Source organism: Perognathus longimembris, chromosome 1 (assembly GCF_023159225.1).
Source record: "Perognathus longimembris pacificus isolate PPM17 chromosome 1, ASM2315922v1, whole genome shotgun sequence".
Taxonomy (NCBI): domain Eukaryota; kingdom Metazoa; phylum Chordata; class Mammalia; order Rodentia; family Heteromyidae; genus Perognathus; species Perognathus longimembris.
Window position 1 is genome coordinate 149,772,948 of NC_063161.1, and position 23,401 is coordinate 149,796,348.

At 41.0% G+C, this 23,401-nt stretch overlaps 1 long non-coding RNA gene across 1 annotated transcript; it reads left to right on the forward strand.

Annotated features, from left to right (window-relative positions):
- Window positions 1–290: 290 nt before the first annotated feature.
- LOC125356282 lies at window positions 291–18,804 on the forward strand. The gene is made up of 3 exons (XR_007211850.1): window positions 291–306; window positions 1,499–1,500; window positions 18,665–18,804. It is a non-coding gene; the product is annotated as an uncharacterized LOC125356282 (long non-coding RNA).
- Window positions 18,805–23,401: the final 4,597 nt, after the last annotated feature.

Below are 23,401 nucleotides of genomic sequence, written 5' to 3' on the forward strand. Positions count from 1 at the left end.
CGAGACTTTCCCAAACCCACACCATCTGCAGTGGCAGAACGGAGTTTCAAGTACCTTGTGATCCAGGAATTCTACTCCTGGGCATTCATAAAAAGATTACAAACTAGGATATAGTAAAGCCACTATCACAACTATGTTAATTGCAGCACTATGCACCATAGCCAAGATACAGAATTAGCCCAGATGCCTATCAATGGATCAAGAAAATGTGGTATATATACACAATGGAATTTTATTCATCCACTAGAAGGAATGACCATTGTACCATTTGTAAAGAAAACAAAAGACTTGGAGAAAATATGTTAAGTAGTAGGACCAGCCCAGAGAGACAAAGGATCTATGTTTTCCCATATATATATATATTTAGATTTAGATTATAAACAAAAGTAAATATATTGTGTGGTATGCAAATATAAACAAATATACTAGCTGAAATATGGTAGATTCAAGGAGGAACTCAAACCGTGTAAATCCTTAGAAAGGAAATATCAAAATTCAACAAAATAGACATCAGGAAATAAGTACTTGAAAGGGGTGGGGAAGGGTACATGGGAAAAGAGTGTATATATGAAGAGAAGAAGAGAAGAATGCAGTTGGGAATTCAATATATATCCTAGAAAATTAAGAGGGATGAGGAAAAGAGTAGGTAGGAGGGGGATGGGTGAGAATGTTGAAAAGGGTGACACTGAGCACGATACACTGAATTCATAAACTGCTTTGTTAAATGGCAATGCTTCTGCACAACTACTTAACATTACCAAAAATAAATAAATAAATAAGAACTGGAGTTCAGGACAGTGTGTCTGGATTCCCACTCCAGTGTCATTTGTTTAACGCTTTATATCACTCAGGGTAGTTAAGTAATCCATCCCCCTTCCCAAGATAACACTTTATTCATCCACCAAATTTGGGATTCATTTCCATCCTCAAGGACCTTCTTAGAGAAAGGATGCACATGCCTCCATTGTCAACTAATGATTCTAAGAGTAATAATCGCAATCTTTAGTTTAGGTTGTCAATATTCCAGGAACAGTTAAGCATTTTACAGTTAAGCATTTTACATTCATTAGACTGGTCCCACTAATAGAGGAGTAGGGGGCTTGATTCTGGTCCCTTGTTGCTCCCCTGTCTAATATTATCTGACTGACTCTTCTTTTTATCTAGGGATTTCAGGTCAGAAACCAGAAGGGAATCTGTACAGACTTTCCTGTCGGTACTACAGCAGGCAGAACACAATTGGCCATTTATACAGCGTCAGCCAGTAAGCCCCACTGCATACTAATCAGTCACTAGAAATAGATGCATTAGGGGCAAAAAAAGACACTTACTGGCAACACTATCCAGCTTCAATCTTTCACCTTCACTGGGTAATGAGATGAGCTAGAACATTAAAACCAACAAACAGCCTTTGGTGTTTACAGCAAATGTTTGCAAGAGCGTGGAAGCCAGAGGTGCTCTGGGGAACATCTGGATTTCTGGAAACTGTGTGATTACACAGATGTGTTAGATTCATCAAGCTATAAAAATATCCTGTGATGTGTGTCGAGGAAGAAAAATAACCTCCCCAAATGGATTTGGTACAAATTATCAATCATAGCAAAGACACCAAAGGAAGATCGACATGACTGCAGACTCAAGGGGTACCTTCAAAGCCAGGGAGATGTGGAAGGCTTAGACAGTGGTCCTTGTTGAAAAGAGAGGGATAAGGTGGGATCTGAGGATGCTAGGGATGCTATTTATCTAGTGCTTCACTTCTCATTATCCTCTGTGAATTAGAATAACCTCTGTACTGCTTGTGCATAGTTCCTCCTTTTCTCACATACTTCTAGTCTCTACACTGCCCACAGATCTCTTCCAGCAGTTCTCTAGGCTCTTAGGTAAAGTGTCTTAAAGCATCTTTTCAGGTTCATCTGCAGCTATTTCTATTATGATTATATGTTGAACACAAGTATGTCATTTTATCTTTGTATAAACCCATAACACCTTGTGTGACTTAGTCCTCTCATTGTTTTGTTTTGTTTTAGTTTTGTGGTTGTAACTGTGTACCAGTACTTGGGCTTGAACTCAGGGCCTTGCATGCCTACTTAGGTTTTTCACTTACATTTAGCACTACCATTTAAGCAAGACCGCCACTTCTTTTTGCTGGTTAATTAGAGATAAGAATCCCATATACTTTCCTGCTGCAATCTTCAGATCTCAGCCTCCTGAGTATCTAGGATGACAGACAGGAGCCACCAGCACCCACCTCCCCTCATATGTTTAATTTTTGTCAAACAAATGAGTAAACGGATTGTTTGCCTCTAGGCCTTTGCGTATGCCAATGCCCAACCTGGATATCCAGGGCTCAAGCTTATGCAGGTGCATTTTTCTTTCCCCAGGTCTGATTCCAGGGAATATTTCCTCTGTATTTTACCTCCACTATATTTCCTATGCTCTTGTCACTTCTGAAAATTATCATGCCCCATCTACTTTTAGTGTGGTCCACAGGACTTCTTTCCTCCTTTTAGTTGTGATGCATTTCTCATTTTATCACCTCCTCAAAGCTGTAGATCCTGCCTTATTCAGGTCTTTCATTCCTTATGTCCAACTCAACACTCAGCATAGAGAAGCTCAGTTACTGTGTGAATATGGATGCCTCCTCAGGATGTATGTGTTTAGAGATTTGGTCCTTGGCATGGCCATAGTGTTGAGGTGGTGGAGCTTCATGTGTAGGAGGCAAGCACTCTTGCCACTAGGCCATATTCCCAGCCCGAGACTCCTTAGTTTTAATGAGTACAGGTTGTCATAAAGCAGAGACCCTAACCCCTGAATCATTCTCTGGCTTCCTGTGTTGGGATGTGACCATCCACACATGTTACCACAGTGGGGTGCCATCTCTCGTGAATTCCTCATCAGAGCCAGTGCAATTCAGCACTGTAACCTTGAACCTTAAAAACTGTGGGCTAAATAAGCTTCTTTTTCTTCTAGATCCCTCATCTCACATGTGTCTATATAGTAAAGGGATAAAAAAACCTAATAGATCCTACAAAAGTGAAGAACTCTTTACATGGAGCTACAAAGACCTGGAATTTTAAGACAAACTTCATCTTATCCCTGAACACATGTTAGAGAAGTTCTATTCTGAAAGAGAGATTTGGAGGTCCAGGAGGTGTTATTTTTCTCCATTTGGGAGGCCAGACTAGATAAAGATACCTTTACAACCACTATAGGTTGGGTTCGTATGAAGCTCTATTTCTTTTCAGAATACTCTCATGTAATACTGAATAGGATGAATAGAAAGCAGCAGCATAAATAGGAAAATAGAAAGCTAAATAAATTGCAAGCTAAATGAAGAGTATAAATGGGAAACAATAAGAATAGAAAAGTAAAGGTGCAAACTATCCAAGCCTGCCCATAAAGGAAAAACTGGTTGCAACACCAATCATAATATCTGAACAGAAACAAATTTCTTAGCCATGCATTCTACACATGCTGCCTCCTATAAGAAAATCCTCTTAATGAAATTGCACACACTTCATCGTTGATGGTCACAAAGGAACTGGTCCCTAGTTCAGCAAAGGGATGACACTTGGCCAAAGTGCCATTCCTACATCTAAAGACCTCAGGACATAGGAGAGGGATCCATTTATTCTACCTCCTAGTATGTGGATTTATGCAGAAAGGAATGAGACCTTAAATAGAGTCACAGGAGTTTGACACATACCTGAGAAATACTAGTATTTAGCATAAACAACAAACACTCCCTTGAAGTTTGGTGTTAGTCTTTCTCTTTCACCCAGGAGGAAACTAAAGTTTTAAGAAACTAACCTTAATCCAGTAAAAAAATAAAAAAAAATTTGCACAATCCATGGGCATTAAAAGCATCTACAGTTAGCAATAAGGACCAATGATAAAGTGTATATCCATATGCTTATTCCACACCTTCTATGGCCAAACCCAAAGTGTATTCTTATTAATACAAGTGTGACATTGGTGAAGAAGAAATAGACCTAGACGGCCAAATACTGTTGCCTTACCTTGAGAGCCCAATTAGAATTAAGTCTAGCCTTCCAGGTACTGACAGGAACTTCAGATTTCCCAAAACAAAAAATACGTATAGTTAAGTACTCATCATCTAAGTGTAGTCTGGTTGATTGTTTCCTTGAGCCTGATTTCACAAAGTTCTAGAAATTCTAGAGAAGTTATCATCATGTGAAGGGCAGTTTCTTTCCATTGACAAGATTGCTGCCTCTGCCCCAGGGGCAGCTTTGGTTTCCAGCATGGGGTAATTACTCCTATTTAGGGGGAGGAGGCAGTCCCAGCATTGCATACCCTGCTAAGGTTCTTAGAATCTTGAAAATATCTTAACTACTTGAATCCTGGTGTCTTCAGTCTTAAAGGGAGATGAGCAAGCTACATTTAGGACTTATCAGCTTACCATGACCAGTGTTCAGACAGACATTTCTTTTTTTATTTTATATATATTTTATATTTATTTATATATATATATATTTTATATTTTATATTTATTTATATATATAATTATTATCAAACTGAATTACAGAGAGGTTGTTTCATACATTAGGCATTAGATACATTTCTTTTTTTTAAGTTTTTATTATAAAACTGATGTACAGAGAGGTTACAGTTTCATACATTAGGCATTGGATACATTTCTTGTACTGTTTGTTACCTCGTCCCTCATTCCCCCCTTCCCCCTTTCCTTTCCCCCCTCCCATGAGTTGTTCAGTTCATTTAAACCAAGCAGTTTTTCAAGTATTGCTTTTGTAGTTGTTTGTCTTTTTTTACCCTGTGTCTCTCGATTTTGGTATTCACTTCCAATTTCCTAGTTCTAATACCAGTATACACGGTTTCCAATATACTCAGATAAGATACAGAGAAAGTGTAGATACAACCACAGGAAGGTGATACAAGAAGATCATCAATAATAGAGGCTACAGTTACATATGGCACATTGAAAGTAGTTACAACTGTGATATAACAATCGTTTCCATAGCATGGAGTTCATTTCACTTAGCATTATCTTATGTGTTAGTAAGGGTATAGCTATTGGGCTCTTGTGATCCTCTGCTGTAACCTGCCTAAACCTGTGCTAATTATTCCCTATAAGGGAGACCATAGAATCCATGTTTCTTTGGGTCTAGCTCACTTCACTTAATATAGCTTTTTCCGAATCCTTCCATTTCCTTACAAATGGGGCAATGTCATTCTTTCTGATAGAGGCATAAAATTCCATTGTGTATATATACCACATTTTCCTGATCCATTCTTCTACTGAAGGGCATCTGGGTTGGTTCCAGATTCTAGCTATGACAAATTGTGCTGCGATGAACATTATTGTGCTGGTGGCTTTAGTGTGATTGTGTTTGTGGTCTTTTGGATAGATACCCAAAAGTGGGGCTGCTGGGTCATAGGGGAGGTCTATATTTAGCCTTCTGAGGAATCTCCATACTGCTTGCCAGAGTGGCTGAACCAGTTTACATTTCCACCAACAATGAAGTAGGGTTCCCTTTTGGCCACATCCCCTCCAACAGTCAGACAGACATTTCTTAAATAACTTGAAGAGATAACCAGGAATCAGACACACAGTTTAAGTTAGCAAGGGAAATAGATACAAAATGAAAGCAGAGAGGCCTTCACTTTGTTAGTACCACACATCTGAAAGCCCAAGTAAAGGGTCAGTGCTTTTTAGCAAAAGAGCCTCTAAGCCCCTGTCATATTCTGGAACATCATAATCACTCAAGGATTTTTTTCAGTAAAAATAAAGATTCCCACATCTGACCCCAAATGACTAAATCAGAAACTCTGGAGGAAGGACACAGGAACATGCATTTTTGGGCTGCACTGGGAATTGAATTCAGGGCCTGTACTTGAGCTGTACTAATTTAGCCATGCCCCTAGTCCCTTTTGCTTTTAGCTTGTTTCTCAGATTCTCAGTTTTCTCTGGGCCTGCCTTAGATCTAGATCTTCCTATACCTTCTAAATAGTTGAGTTTACCAGTATATGTTGCCATCCCTGCCAAAATTTTACTGTTTGCTTGCTTGTCTTTCTGTTTGTTTGTTTGTTTGTTTCTGAAGTACTGGGGATTTAATACAGGGTTATACACTTGAGCCACGTTCCCAGTCTGGAACTAGCATCTTAACATCACTTCCAAGTGATTCTTAAATACATTAAAAATATCAGCACTATGAAGCTCATCAAGATCCTAGTAAAGAGGAAATAGCAATTAAAACCAGCCTTTTATTCATCCTATGGCTGTATGTTACACAGGATTGTAAATGTAGCTATTTAGGTTTAAATTCATTGAGTGCAGTGTCCAGTTTATTCCACAGTGGGAGCCCAATTATTCTCCATATGCCCTTTGGTAGCCCTTGCAAGCAAAGACCAGAGTTAAAAGAAACCCTTTTGCCCAACAACCAGAGCCATCTGCCTCTGAGTTGAAAATATTTTACAATACAAATTTGCAGGAGAAAGGAATGGGTCACCTTCCAGCCCCTTCCATTTCCTACCCTAGTCAGAGCCCCCCTCTTTCTACAAATGAGACCCTGGAGGGCCGGCAGAGATGAGAAATTGCTTTACCAAGAGCGACTAAGGGAAATTAGGGCCTCCTTACCTTGGAGGCAGCAAGAGACAGTGGACGAGAGCTGAGAGAAAAGAGACAGAACGCCCATTCCAATAAGAAAACGGCTTTAATCTATCAAAGTAATTCTCCTTCTTTCAGAGAAAGAGAACATGAAATTGCACAAAATGACTTACAGAACGGCACCCAGTCTGATTAGCGTGGTGAGGCCCAGAGCTCGCTGTACTTAGTATGTAAGGTAGAAAACCTATTTGAATATTATTTTTTTTAAAAAATCCCACATAAAAAGGGAGAAGAATAGGTTTGTCTCTTCAAAGGACAGATGTTTGGGCGAAAGCATCTATTTGTGGACATCATAAGGAGATGATAGTCTTTTCCTTTCTGACCCCACCCTTTCTCCAGCTCTGTGTTGTCCTAATGCTTACTGGTTAAAGTCTAATCCTTCCTTTGGATTTAGTCCACTTCAAGGTCTAGACCAGGGATCAGCAATTTTTTTTTTGTAAAGGATGAGGTAATAAATATTTGAAACTTGCATGCCAGTGGTTTCTGTCTAAATTACTCAGCTCTGACTTTGTTGTCCCCAAAGTAGTCACAAACAATTCATCCACAAATGAGAGTGGCTATATCCTCTCAGCCAAAAAAAAAAAAAACTTATTTGTGGGCACTGAAATATGCATTTAATGTAATTTATATATCACAAAATTCTTCATTTTCTGATCACTTGAGAGTAAATTATGTTAAGTGAAGTGAGCAGGCTCATAAAGACAAAGGACACATATTTTCTCTCACAAGTGTATGTTAGATCTAATTTATAAATATAGATGCAAACACATATAGTCATATTATCTATACACACACGTTAACCAAACACGTTACTCCTTTGAAAAGCTAGCTTATAGTTTCACAAAATGAATATTGGAAGCAGGAGCTTAGGGTGTCAGTGAGGTGAATTCAAGGGGAAGAGGATAGATGAATAGAGAAAGGAAGGGTGGGAGAATGTAGTTATAATACTCAATGTATCTATGTGAAATGGAACCAGGAAAACTGATGGGATGGGTAGGGTTAAGAGAGATGGGGGAGAATGATGAAAGGGGTGACACTGATCAAGAAGCATTGTATTCATATACTGATATGTTGGATTGAAACTCCTTTGTACAACAACTTAAATTAAAAAAGATTAATGGAGCTGCAGTTCAAGTGGTAGAACACCAGCCTTGAATGAAAAAGCCAAAGGATTATGCTCAAGTCCTAAATTCAAGACTCAGTACTGGTACACATACAGTAGTCATTAATTTTAAAAGAAAAAATTTTAAAAAACACTGGATTTAGCACAGGCTATATTAACAAGCAATGAGCCGGTATGGCTATAGGCAATACCAGTCCCTGGTCTAATCTCAGCCTGGTTTGGCTCCACTCTGCATTCTATCTGGATCTACACAAAGAAAGGATTTTCTTTTCCACATACAAGTTCTCTCATTTCTGGAACATGTGCCACTTGCCTGTTCTTTCTACTTTAATTTTCTTTCTGTTATGTTCCTCACGTTACTCCCAGTTCATCAAGTCTTTAAATTCACTCCTTTTCCCCTGGTGGCCTCCACAAGATATGACCTTCCCACAGCCTTTATCTACAAGTCTTATCTTTCATGCCAGACTCTAAGCAGCTTAAAAATTAAACAACACCAACATCAACATTCATTCTCCAATTAATTCCCCCATAACAAATCTCTGAGCCAAGTACTATTATTATCCCTAATTACAGAGGTGGCAATTGTGTCTTGAAGAAGGCTGATGAGTTGCCCAAGGTCATCCCCAGGAAGAAAATGCAAAGCCTGGTCTCATGCAGCAGGAACACCACACAGGCTTAGAAGAAGACCCCATGGCTTCAAAGTGCATGCTTCATAATGTTCATAAGTAGGGATCCTCACGCTGAGGTTTGTACAGTAAGTATTAAGGCTTACTTAATCTTGTTTATAAAACCCCAGAAGACTGATTTGTCTTAGACAAAGACCCCAATGCCTGAGAAATGATAAAGAAGAATAGATGACATCGGCTTGCAGAGAGGGCAGTAAAACAAAGCGAAGAATGGAAAACATCAGCCTAATAAATTCATAAGGCACAGTGGTCTGGTCCCCTTTTTCAAAGGCCTTGATGTTCCCATAATCATGGCTATGTAGTGGGACCATGAAGGACTGGGACAACTCTGAGTCCTCATAAAGAAATAAAATGTATGTTCTGTATAAGTACATACTTAGTTTGTACAAACTTAGTTTGTAAGCAAGTACATACTTAGTTTGGATGGATACCCAATAATGTAGCTTCTGTTGTTGTCTTATTTCTCTTCTTAAAAAATTATATGTTTAAAGACTTTAAGTCTTATTCACCTAATTATCCCTCCCATGCAGAATCACCTGTTCCCTGGGAAAATAGTAATTTTTCTATATCATAAGAATCTTGCTGAAAGGCATGGCTTTGGTCTGCTACCCTGCATCTTCCAACTTGCATGCAAGTCATCTTCCCTGTTCCCTGTGGACTCATAGGTACATATGTAACATAAATCAATTGATATTGCTGAATTAATACTGTCTTAATGTCCCACGTTAGGCAATAATGGTGCAAAATTAGTAATAGGTAGGAGTTCTCCATCTGAGAGACCGAGAATTGCTGCTCTGATCTGGGTGCAAACAAAGTCAAACAGTGCATAACTAGTAGAAAGAAATAATAGTGAGCAGATATCACACATTACTAATTCCATATAAATTCCTTGGGCAAATATTTAGTGAGCAACTACTGAATGTTAGGCTATATCCCAGATACTTGGGGTACAGAGACCAGGATAATCTGGGCCCTAGGAATGTTTGCTGTTGAGAGGAACTCTTTGTCATCCATGACAAGTACCATGATCCACTGAACACACTGCCCCAAAGCTTCTGCTTTGTAATAATCCTAGGGCTAGATGCCAGAGTTCTGAAAATGAGTAAAAATAACTCATCCCTAGGGAGCTCACCATATCACAGTAGATGTTCTCTGTCTTCTTCCAGGCATGTGGTAATACCACACTCCTCCCCCACCTGCCTGAATTCCAGTGACTTGTTAGCTTGTGTGAGTCAATGAACATGAGTACATATGACATGGGTCACAACCAAGCAAGACTTTTAAGGTCCAAGGCATCCTCTCCATTACTGTTTCCTTCCTGCTGTGATGATGGAAGTTCAACTCAAGGTGGAACCTGTCCAGTCTGTTCACTTGAGAGGCTCCAGTGCAGAAATAACCCTGTGGATCCTTACAAGGGATCCACACAGCATGTGTTAAAAGCGAATCCTTCTGATGTTTCACCTCTGCAATCTGGGGATGCCGTAGGCCACTTCCATATAACTGGAACTCCCTCCCTCACCAGCCCAGGGTGCATGCCTACAGAACACTGAGAGAGAGAGAGAGAGAAGAATGACGGTCACACTCTGCCTATTGCGGACACAGAAGCTTCCCAAAGGAAGTGATTGCTCAGACTATCTCGACTAAACTAGATGGCAGAGACTGTTAAGACAAAGACGAGAGAAAGCCTTAAACAAATGAATTCACTTCTCTGAGCCTCAGTCTCTTAATTGGTAAAATGGGCAAAATAACATTTACTCAGAGGAGTTATGGAAGAATTAAATAATACAGTACAGCAGAAGTAGATAGCAATGAATTATACTAAGCATCGGGAGTCAGGAGTGTAATGAATGGAAAAAAAAAGTAGTTAAAGTGCCATAGACTAAAAAATACAGGGGAATCAATTGTCTTATATAACTTGGAAGTTAAAGGAATAGAGCTGACCTCCAGAATAATCATTTATTCAGTTATTCTCTTTCACATGTTTCTTCTGTCTCCTTCTCTCTCCCTCTCTCTTTCTCTCTGTCTCTCTGCATCTCTCTCTGTTTCTCTTTCTCTCTGTGTCTCTACATCTCTCTGTCTCTTTGTCCCTGTCTCTCCTCTGCTCTCCCTCTCTGCTCTCTCTCTCTCTCTCTCTCTCTCTCTCTCTCTCTCTTTCTCTCTCTCTCTTCTCTTGCTGAAGATTCCCCCCACAGGGCTGAGCAGTCATTCCTCAAAGTTCCAAGTTCACCTGACTCCAGCTCAGTAATAAATTGGGAGAGACTTCTATGGGAAGTGAGAGTTTCATGTAAAATTGGATAGCTCAATGCAGAGAAGAGAAAGAGAAATCTAGTCTTGCTAGAGCAAGACTAGAAGTGTAAGATTGCATGAGATCATCTTCACATGTTTGCAAATATGGAATCCAGTGCCTGTGTACACATGTGTGCTGGTAGCAGGGGGCTGCACAGGTGATCTGAGACCAGAGGATTTAGTGACATGACCTACAGAGTGATAGAAGCACTTCCTGGAATTCTAAAACACTCCCATATAGTTCTGCAGGCTACCTGGTGGCCTTGGATTTACTCTAAGCCCCAAGAAACAAGGATGACTAAAGATGAACAGTGAAGTGAAGACACCAAATAACCTAGACCCCTCCTCTGGCTATGCCCATTTATACCAAGTATGCTGCTCTGGTGTTCAAACAACACCTCACAAATCAGTATTGGATGTACAGAGGCAGGAATCTGTAGGAAACAGATTCACAAGGATGCTCTGAGATCTACTATGTTATAACAGTGAGAGAATGCTGTTCAAGGAGAATAAAACTCTATACTACAAAGAAATAAGGTATGGTGGCTGCGTATGCAGGTTGCTAGTTTCCAGAAATGAGACCAAGACACAACTTGGGTTTGGAAACCAGACTACTCAGATTTACATCTCAAATCCTCTAGTCTGGCCCCATAGCCACAAGGAAATTGCTTCTCTTGGAACCTTGGGTTTATCCATCTTTGCAAAGTGAGTATTACTATCTTGTCCTCACAGGATTCCAGTATTAAATGAGAGCAAGGTAGTTGAAATCTATAGGAGAACTCGGAATCCGTTGAGATTTCTTGCATGTTAAGTCCTATCCCAGTAGTCGGCCTTAACTCTCAGACTCCTCTTCTTTCGTTAAGTGTCTGGGTTTCCCTGGGTGGGTGAAAGCCCTTATAATAACATGTCCTCTTTCTTTCACCACTCATGTTTCCACTTAGCCATTGATTCCTCTGAGTGTCCCTGCTCCTAAAGGCATCATTCTGCCTCTTGATAAGATGGCTTTGGAATAAACCAGGAGTATCCACTTATTATCTAAGGGCTAGTATGATTTGTCTGCATGGGGTTTTATAATACCTGATTGGAGACACTGATGGATTCAGTGTATGGTGATTTGTCAATGACCAAAAACCTCACCACTCTCTCATATCTCCCCAACCACCATAACTGATGTACACCTCCAAGCTGTAAGGTATGTGTGTATACCTGTGATATGTATGTGTGTGTTTGACCTTCTGTTTTCCAGATTAAATCATCCCAATGTCTTTTTCAGCCCAGATGTTCAGGATCCAGGGCTATCCTTATCTCTAAAAAAAAATAAAATCATCCTAGAACATCTCTCTTCTCCATGTCTACTCAGATTCTATTCATCTTTGACAGCTTTCATCTTCCCCAACTAACTTACCCTCTATTTCTTGAGGAAGCATTATGAAGCTGACCCTAAGAGGATTTAACCAGTAAATGTTTCAAGAAGACCCTATCCTGAGTCTTTAGATCAACTAACCACTATCATCCTCAGTGTCTCACTTAGTACCATCATGTCTGATCAGATGTTTCTGGGGTTCTTCAAGGGAAATGCTATTATTTCCACTTCACAGATAAGGTGATACTGATTCTGAAAGGGGAAATAACTTGCCAAAGACACATGGCTAGTAAACAGAAAAGCAAAGATTAGGAATCATGCTCATTTGAAACCCACATCATCAATTTAAGTTTTATTCTATTATGACAAAATATGTATTAATAATATCAAAAGCCAAATAAGTTATGAATTTGATGGCTCTAGCCCCTTTCAATTTGCAGAGAGCTTTTTTCAATTAGAACCCCTGGCATTCTCATGACACGACTAACTCTTTTTTATTTTGTAAACAATGGAATATAAGAAACTGCATTTTGTCTCCACTTAGAAGTCAAATCATCTGTGATCTAAGATTAAAAAGAAAAGAAAGAAGGAGGGCTGGGGGTATAGCCTAGTGGCAAGAGTGCCTGCCTCGGATACACGAGGCCCTAGGTTCGATTCCCCAGCACCATATATACAGAAAACGGCCAGAAGCGGCACTGTGGCTCAAGTGGCGGAGTGCTAGCCTTGAGTGGGAAGAAGCCAGGGACAGTGCTCAGGCCCTGAGTCCAAGGCCCAGGACTGGCAAAAAAAAAAAAAAAAAAAAAAAGAAAATCTCTTCTCTTTCTCTTTGACTTGAGTCTGACATGAGGGGGCAAGATTGAACTTATACTGACCTGTAGATGTTTTCCTCTTGGGTGTCCATTTTCACAGGACATAAACTGTATTGTATTGCCTTTACCTGCTGGATCTAGGAAACTCGTCCTTATGAACTGATCCTTTAACTCTTCTATTCAGATTGATTAGCTTCCGTCTCCCTGGCCGTACATCAGCCATGGGGTCACTAACACCAAGGCTTTTTTCAAGGGTGATCCACTCACTTCTCCAGTCTCCTCCATGCTAGTCCCAGAGTGAGATACAATTCCAAGTTTGCAGGGCCATTCTTCTGAGATTCTTCATCTTCTTAAATCCAACCATGACATCCCCAAACAATTCTTGGTTCTGTCTCTTTCTCTTTATCTTTGTTGACACTACCCTGGGCCAGACTCTATTTGTTTCAGGCTAGAATCTGATTTCCTTGCTGTTCTCCTCATCTCCCACGGAATCTACCTCCCCAGTCTTCACATTGGTCCAACTTCCACTACAGGTAAAACAATTATATATTTCCTTCTCTTAATGAGAAAGATGCAGGCAAACTTTGGGAGCTGTTATTTACTGAGCACTCACTATATACCCTCTATTGGAACTAGCATAGCCTAGAGGGTGAAATGGACCTGGGGCTCTCACTGTCCCCGCTTACTTCCTGGTTCCATTGCTCACAGCCAGAGGACTGAATTCTTTTTGTGCTCCTTCATTCAGATCTTTTCCACTATTCTCTACCTTGTTCACTGCCATGAAAGCTAACCCTTATGATCTACCTTGGAGGTAAATGAGGGCAGCATTATCACTCCATATATTCAGCCTTTTGCCCACTTGGCCATAGCCAAAGCTCTCTGAGGCTTCCCCTTCCTAATTGACAATCACTCTCTCCTGGTTCTGAGGCTTTCTCCCCACTCTGGCCCTTAGCTTGAGGAGATCTACTGCCCATGGCCCTTGCTCACTTCTTTGTAAGCAGGTCCTTTGTTACCTCTCCTCACTTACTCTAATTGCTCACTTTTAGAATGGGACTCTGAGCATGCCACACACCTCTACCTCTAAGCCCAAGTCTCCCTATCTGCCAAAAGAGCATGATAGCTGTAGGATGCAAGCTGTAGAAGGGCAAGGGAATTCAACAATGTTGGAAGAATTATATGAGGAAAATCCCTGAAACAGCCCAAGCTCCTAGAGAAAAATGCTCAATAAATTCTGATCGGCCATCATATTATCAGAAATACAAAGATACAGCAAGATATAGCATTGTCTCTATTTCTCTAGCGAAGTTACTAAATTCTAGTAGATGCCAAGTGACTTGTTAAAGGTTACTCTATACTTCATGGGCCAGAATTCAAATCTCAGGGCTATTGAGACGAAATATGAGCCACAATGCAGTTGAGCCAGAGACGAAATATGAGCCACAATGCAGTTGAGCACCAATTTGAACTGTGGAGCCTTCCTCTGAGATGTTGATCTAAAGCCACCTGCTCTGATACCTCTGCCTTAGAGAAAATCCCTGCTGTTGTGAAGATCCACAATGCACCTGGATAATCACTCCGCAGATGCTGTATTGCTGGGGGATGCAGGTCCTCCTTGACCCTTTCAGCCAATCAGCTTAGCTCATGAAGCATGAGATTTAATTACCTTTATCTAAGCTTAAATAACTATAAATGTTTTTTGTTGGTCACACGGAATTATCTTGCCCTTTGAAGACATCCAGCCATTTCCCTGACTTTGTGCTTTCCTAGGCAAGGAAACAATGCTGTTAATGTCATAGGAGCCCACTGTTATGTGAGCTCCAGTGTCTTGCAGATAATTTGTGTAACAGTTTGGAGTACCCAATATGCAGTTTCTTATTTGTCAGCTGCTGGCAAAGAAGGAAAGTTGACTTAGTATCTTCCATCCTGGGTGTGTGTGCGGGGGGGGGGGGGATTGTTGCGAGGAGGCAGGGAAGAGAGACAAAGGAGAGGGGTCAAGAAAGAGAAGGTGAGAGAGAGAGAGAGAGAGAGAGCTAACATTCAAACGTCTCCACTTAGTTGCTGGGATCACCAGGTTGTTTCTTAGCCTTTCTGCTTTCCTATCTGGTTACATGCTATCATCTCTCTTGTTCAATGGTTCCTGGTGGAAACTGAAAAGTTTGGAGACAAGTGCACAGCTTAATGGGAAAATCTGGGACAAGGATGTGGACTTAGCATGGGGGCAGCACAGAACTTACCATACACCTACACCTACACCTTACTTAATCTATCCAGGAGTAAAGGCTGGAAGGAAGAACACTGTGGAAATAGATAAACCTAAGTGCCTATTTGGAGTGGAAAGAAGGAAGGAAACAGAGAAGAAAGGGCAGGGTACTTGAAACCCATTGATTTAACCCATTTCAAACTCAAACACTGACCAGGACTAGGCCAAGGTCAGGTCCCCAGGCTACCAGCCTACTCAAAGTACATTTTCTAACACCCTTAGTTTCTTCTGTCCATAGGCAGTTTGGAAATAAGTAAGGATGGAATTTGGACTCTTTTTTGCGAAAAGATGAATGAACTAAAACCAGAAGTGGAATAGTGAAGTCAAACCCATCAGTAAACACAATCTTATAAGAAAACTCAAGTCTGATTCCAAACTACATGTTCCCAGAAAATGTAAGTGTACGCTTCCCAGGGGTCCAGATTGAGCCCAGCCCCACTGTCAGGCTCTCTTCTGGGTCATTTTACAGTTACTGCAAATCAGCCTGGAGCCATCTGCTTCTTGACACTTGTGGGTTCCCACAGGTCATTCTATTGGCTCCAGTGTCATCTTCTGCTCATACCAGAGATGCTTTGGGATGTTTATGGCACACCTGGCACCTACTTCAAGGTAGGCCTGTCTGCCTTCTTTTTAATACTCTCAAGTTCAACACTCTCCCTTTTCACCCACAAAATCATTGTTTCTCTCCCTTAATCAAAAAGCTTTTGGGGAGGGGTGTGTGTGTGTGTGTGTGTGTGTGTGTGTGTGTGTGTGTGTGTGTACGTGTGTGTACAGACACCATGCTAACCCTCTAAGGAGGCAGTTAAAGATGATCATTCTCATCCTGGAAACTATCCTCTCAGCAATGAAGGTAGGTAAAGAAGGGCTAGTTTCTCTTGTAATAAAATAGTACTGACACATCTGGTCCAAAGCACAGAGAACAGATGTTCTGAAAACAACTTCTCTATCATATATCATTTCTTAGAATTAAAAGAGAAAGGCCAAGACTTGCAGTAAGGAACTGTGAGATGGCTACATGGCTAAAAGGCACAAATGCCTAGAACTTTCTTCCAAAAAGCATTCTTCTTTCAGATCTTATACACCGCAAACTCATTTTCACTTCAAAGGCTGGAGCTCTCACTCTCATCCACCCACTCACCCAGAACATCTACTTCCTTTCTTTTCTTGTCTAATTCTTCATTCTCCCTCCCCTTGTCTCAGATGAAATGTCACTTCCTCCAAAAGACTCTCCAAGATACTCAGCTCTCAACTTTTTCCCATGTTATTTTCTTTCTTAACACGATGTACTTTCTCTTCGTGGAACTGATCAAACTTTGAATTCTTATGTATTTATAGATTTATTTGTTCAATGTGTGATTCTTCCACAAACCAAAAAATTATTTGTTTCTGAGTGGGTGAGTAAGTTATGTTATAAGAACTAGAACCATCTAAAGCTCTCTTGGGTTCTGACTAATGTAAGAAAAGAGGAAATTACTTTGCCAAATCTCAGGAACTTTTACTGATATCAGAATATGTCATATGTTCATCTTAAAAATTACATTTTGGTGAACATTACAATGACATCAACAACAAAAGTCTTCAATTTCCAGGTTGTATAACTTGCTTGTTCTGCAGTTTAACTCATATCTCCACACAACCCCTTGACCCAGTACCAGCAGAGAGGATGCTAGTATGAGAAAGAAGGAAGGTCTTCCATGAGCAGCCTGAGCTGTATGGTAAGGTGGTGGTCATTAGCAGTCCCTTGAAGCACTTGGCATTTTGCACCTTTGGGATTGGGAATCAATGTGGATGAATTTGGGTCATCCTCTTAATCTATTGCTCCAAAGATATTTTTGCTACTCTCATGGTCAGCGTTGAGGAACTGGATAGATTTCTATGTATTTCATATGCCAGTGAAGGAAATATAAAGTGTGAAGACAAGAGGAGACACCAACATGTTATCAAGCAGATGAAGACATGTCTACCATGTTTTCTAGCCCTCAGGAAAATATAAGGAAGCCCAATATTAATCAAAGTGGAAGTGACTCCTGATGGACTTCCGTAACTAGTGAAGATGACCCATCCTATGAGATGGTCTCTCATTAGTGATGAGGTGACATAACCAACATATTGGTCCTGGTACATAACTATATACTTGGAACTCTGCTAAGTCCTTTCCATAACCCATTGTGCTTGTCACGTTTCCTTTGCTATGAAAAAATACCAAAGCAATTAACTAGGAGAGGAAAGTTTTGTTGTTTTTTTTTTTGCCTCACAGTTTCAAAGGTTTCGCCCACATTGTCAGGGGCTTGTGTTGAGGCAGAAGAATGGAGCTTGGAGTGGAACAAAGTTGCTCTTCTCATAGCAGCTGAGAAGTAGAGAGATGAAGAAGGGCAAAATACACACCCACCCAAGTCATATCCTCATTACTTACTTCCTCAACCTGGGCTCCACTTTCTGCCAACTCTTGTTGCTGTTGTTTTGTTTTTTTATTTTTTGCCAGTCCTGGGGCTTGGGACTCAGGGCCTAACCACTATCCCTGGCTTCTTTTGGCTCAAGGCTAGTACTCTGCCACTTGAGTCACAGCGCCACTTCTGGCCATTTTCTGTATATGTGGTGCTGGGGAATCGAACCCAGGGCTTCAAGTATACGAGGCAAGCGCTCTTGCCACTAGGCCATATCCCCAGCCCCTTTTCTGCCAACTCTTAATATTTCTTCCAATTCATGAATCAATAAGTGGATTAATCCATTGGGTAGATCTTATCTCTCATAATCTGCTCACTTCCCAAAAGTCCATCAACTATAAACCAAGCCTTTAACATATTGCATATAGAGGATATTAAGAATTCAACTATAAGACTCGACTTTTTTAACCTTATCGACACTTTCACCATCTTGATGATTCCACTTATTAAGGAAAGAAAAGGATGTCACTTGCGCATGCCACATGGCTGGTGGGATTTAGAGCTGAGTTTAGAATTCTCTTTTATGCAATCCCAAGACATATTCACTCAGTTGTCCTCCCACATATTTATTTATATATGACCATAATATTATTGTGTACTTTGAAATAACATACCAAACAGAAGACAGAAATATCTATCTTATCTATGTTTGTAGAGCTTATGTCTGAAAACTAGCCAAAGAGCCCATGAATCTACAAGGCTACTGTACTACTAGAGAGTAAGTCGATAGTGTAATCACTCTGGAAGGTGGTTTGGAGATTCCTCAAAAACCTAAACATATATCTATCCTAGGATCCAGCCAGAACCACTCTTGGGCATCTACCCAGAACATTACAAGTCAGGATATGGTAAAGATACTAGCACATCCATGTTTGTTCCTGCATTATTCACAATAGCTAAGTTATTTAAAAAAAGTCATGCCATACAATGGATGAATGGATTAAAAATTGTGGTTCGTATATACATTGAAATTTTACTCATCCATCAGAAAGAATAATAAGTCATTCACAAGGAAATGGATAGCCCTAGAAAAACTTATGCTAAGTGAAGTAAGTTAGGCTCAGAGAGACTAATGACATGTTTTCTCTCATATGTGGAAGCTAGATCTAAAATACAAACATACATGATAAAATATACAGGGTTTATGCATGTACACAAAAACAAACTAACTAAAGGATGGTATACTTAGGGGGAGGCCAATGGTTTAACTCCTCTGAACAACTAACAAATGAACTGTTTAAGAAAATGGAAACATATTCAGGAGAGGGGGAAGGATAAAGTGGGGGGAGGGGTAGTGCAAGTGGAGGGAGGGCAAGCAAATACAGTCATTATATTCAATGTAAATTATGTAAAAATTAAACTGCATAACTTGAGGGTAGGAATGGAAGGGGAAATGAAAGAGAATGATGCCAGTGGTAGCACAGTGATCAAGATGTGTTGTACTCATAACACTTTTTTTTAAGGAAGTGGAAGTAAAAGAACACTCTTTTGGGTTTCTTGGGTTCCTAGGATCACTTTTTCTTCTTCCTGTCTCCCCTACTTCCCCTGTTCTTCCCTACAAGTGGGGTATGTAGACAGAGGCTAGAGAGTTCAGCCACTGTAGTTCAGAGAAAAGATTCTTGTCAGCATCTTGACATATCATTTTGGCTATTTGCAGCCACATCCAGTTGGGTCAGGCATGCTTCAGTGCCTACATTAGTGTTTTTCAGTATTCTAAGTCTTTGGAGTCTTTTGAGGGATAATTTTTGTGAGCCCCTTCCATGGTTGACATATTCCAAACACGCTTTTTGGGAAAGCTTACCTATTGTTTGTGTGTGAAATCTCAGATGTGAAGTGATTTCCTGATGTTCAGTACAGCTCCGGCCACCTGCCTCTTGGCTCACTGCCTTCATGATTGCTCTCAGACATTTAAAAATGAACCGCTGCTACTTGACCTCATTCTGTGACCTCCACAAGTCAAATCTCTTGCTGAGTCTCTGCATCTACACCTGAACACTGGGTCCTCCAGACTGGGTGGGTTTAGGATCTTCCAAGCCCTGACAGTCTAAAACTACAGAGGTTTATGGAACAGAACCAAGGCAGGCAGAACAGCACTTGAGTAGCCTCCCCTCCATTTCTGCTCTGTTCCCAATCCTGTCAGTACATGCCTCTCCTTCTTCCATTTCCATCAACTGGGCCTCACCAGATGCTGTTTTGTTTTCACTGAGAATAGATCCTGGGGTGGTACTTCTCACACTCTCCCCTCCTGAAACCTATTTTTACCCACCACAGGGCAGAGCACACAGAACTCCCTGCCTGGGAGGCAGAGACCAGCAGCTCCAGCTGTGAGGAGCACAGCTTAGTCCTGCAGTTCCCCCTCCAGGATCCAAGCTTCTCCCTGAGGAGAATGTAGCCAGCCTTCCAAGATGGAGGCAGCAGAGGCCCATCCCTCCAGGGTCTCCTGCAATTGTCAGGGAGAGTTCTATGTTCATTGAAAAGGAGGGATGGGGAAAGAAAGAAGGGATAGAGGCAAAGGGAATGAAAGAGGCAGGGTTGATGAGACAAAGACCTCAAAGTTCTAAGCTATGTGCCATGTACTTTAGACACATCATCTTTCCATGGATTATCATTCTTTCCTTTATAAAACGACTATTTATGAAACTTTTTATGTGTCATGCATTGTAATAAGACCTAGGAATACAACAGTGGGTAAGGAAAGATACTTCCTTGTCCTCAGTGAGGAAGATCGACCACAACAATTTTCTTATTTATTGGTAATGTTTCATTAACTGACATCTGATTGATGGAGATATAGTTTCTCGATTGATAACCCATACCAAATTTTAATGCCCCATTTCACAGACAGAAAACCTGAGGATTGAAGAAGCACTAAAACTTTTTCCATAGTCATATAGCAGGGATGTTGTCAGAACTGGAGATATCAACTCAGCATTGCATGGCTCTCAAGAACGTATCCCAAATCAACTGTTCTGCCTCCTGCCTTAGACAGTGGGTTCTGCTGAACTCATGGGTAGGTAACCATTTAGATTGCTGGAAGACAAAACAACTCCACAGATCATCTCACCCAAGGGTTTCACTGAGCCAGAGGACAAATGGGAGGTTGGAGATCTAGTGAAAACTACAGAAGTGAGGGTCAGAACTAGAGTTTTCTGAGGCACAGTCACTCTTTTTTTTTTTTTTTTGCCAGTCCTGGGGCTTGAACTCGGGGCCAGGGCTGTTCCTAGTACTCTACCACTTGAGCCACAGCACCACTGCCAGCTTTTTCAGTTTATGTGGTGCTGAAGAACCAAACCCAGGGCTTTATGCACGCTAGGCAAGCACTTTACCACTAAGCCACATTCCTAGTCCCACACTCACTCTTTATACTACCCTGTCTCATTCCTCTACCTTTGCTCTATTTCCATGTGAAGTATATAATACTTGTGATAATGCAAAGCAAAGTGTTTTCCCCACCTCTCAATTCTGGACAGACAGACATTTATTTCCTGGTTGTTAGAACTATATTGTAGGCAGAGATTCATGGAAGGAGGACTTGGCTTGATACCATTCAACTTGAACTATTAAATTAACCTTTTGTGTATATGTGAAACTATAGTCTTCCAACTTGGTTCAGAGAACAAAAGGATGAGACCTTATTAGACTCCAAGAACCCAACCTTTTGTTGCATGCTAGAGCAGAAAATGATGAGGAGATGATTAGTCAAGGGACAGAGATTCAGAAATCATAAGAAAGAGATGGGCTTGAAGCCTGAGTCACTCCCTTTCCCAAAAGGCTCCAGTGCAAAGAAAGATTAGAAAGGCAACATTTAGGACCTCAGGTGTGGTGGAAGAGAGAGGCTTTCAGGCTACTGATTGCCTTCCTGATTGAATATACCAAGACAAAGGAGATAAGAACCCAGCAAAGCACAAATGAGAGCAATTGACTCTGTATAGCCAAAGTTGTGCCTCATAAGCAGCCTTAGACTGTACCCTTAAACTCCAAAGAAAAGATGCTATGGGTCAACAAAGATCCGAGTTCATGTTGACAGGGCCTCTGGGATGAAGAGTTCCATGGAGATGCCCATGTTAGTAGCCAATATCTTTCCAGACTCTGATGTCCCTCCCTGATCCCCCAGCTATGAATCACAGAGGTCTGAGCGAGGCCAGAGCACAAGTGTGCAGGACTCCTGTTCCAGACTTCATCTCTCTGAATTTTGCTACAATTTGGGGAAGGAGAGGACAGAGAGATGAGTGATATTGATAGAACTGAGTATTCGTCTGAGGGAAGGTGAGCTATTTAAGGTTGGGAGTCACTGAGCTCTGTCTTTTTTCTTTTGGGCTCTATTCAAATGCTTTCCATCTGCAATCCCAGCCAGGGGTTGGAGGCTACAATAATAAGAGTTGAGGAATAATTAAAGAAACACTGTATGGATTTTTTAAACATTCATGTCTCAGTTTATGAATTATTCACAAACAAAATATTTGTTTGGATTCTCTGAAAACCCCTGAGGCGAGAAAGGTAGAGTGGAAAGATTAACATCTAGATTTTTAGGCTCTCAGCTTTTGAAAATCTGGAGTCTCCCGATCACTCATGGCCTTGTTTGTGTTGCCTTTATCTCTCTCTCTCTCTCTCTCTCTCTCTCTCTCTCTCACACACACACACACACACACACACACACACACACACAAAAGGTCTGGAGTAGAAAGAGCCTGAGAGACTTGATCAACACCCAACACCCTCCATATGACACACCACTCACCCACACCCAACCTGAGGTCCATCGGGAGAGTGGCGGCCCAGAGTGACAAAGCTCACAGGGTGTGCCCCAGATTGCCAAGCCCAACACCCCCGCTCCACCTACCCAGTGAGCCCAGAACATTCTCTCTCTCTCTCTCTCTCTCTCTCTCTCTCTCTCTCTCTCTCTCTCTGCACCCATCTGTTTCTTCACATCTACAGCACCTCAATTTAATTTATCTCTTTTATTTTGATCAGGCATTGTTTCTCTGACTAGGTGTCTGTTAAGGACCCTCCAATGGGAACATTCTGTGACTCATACTTTGCTTTCCGCTTTCCTGTGCATCCTTCAGTCACCCCCACTAAAGTGAGCAAACACTTGGCTTGGTTTGCCTAAGCACCTGACTTCCCAGGGACGGAATTAAACCTGATGGGTGGGGCGAGTGTCAGTTTGATTAAATAGTTGTTGAAGTCCTGCCTTAGGCTCTCTCTAACAGAGAGAGAGAGAGAGAGAGAGAGAGAGAGAGAGAGAGAGAGAGAGAGTTGACTGTTCAGCAGACTGCCCAGCAGACTACTGTATACTGTGTCATCTCTGCAGATGGCCTGGCCTTCCTGCTAGGTTGCCCAGCCTCTCGTCTCTCAGACAGTCTCTACTATTCCAAAAATAATAAAACTTCAGGATTTAAGTTCCATTCACTTAGACTCTACAGTAATCCAGCTACAGTTTTAAACATTTTGGTAAGCCAGGAAGGGAAAAAGGCTAGTTAACTGTCTTAAATGAAACAAGTGCTGTGCTGTACCATACCCCAGCTGTAGCAGGGCATGAAAGCAAAGGCCTAGGCAGCATCCAGCTTTCTATTCATATAAAATCACTGGGCTCATCACAAAATCATTCTTGTCTATTTGCTTTTAAAGGATCTCAGAAGAGCTATACCATACATGATCCTGTTAGCCTCATTTAAGTTGTGCTGTGTACTGGCAAATTAATGCCAACTATTTTTCCATTAAGTTATAATTGAGACTTTGGTCATTTGCAACAACCTCTTTCTGATTTTTATTTCTAAATGAAACAAA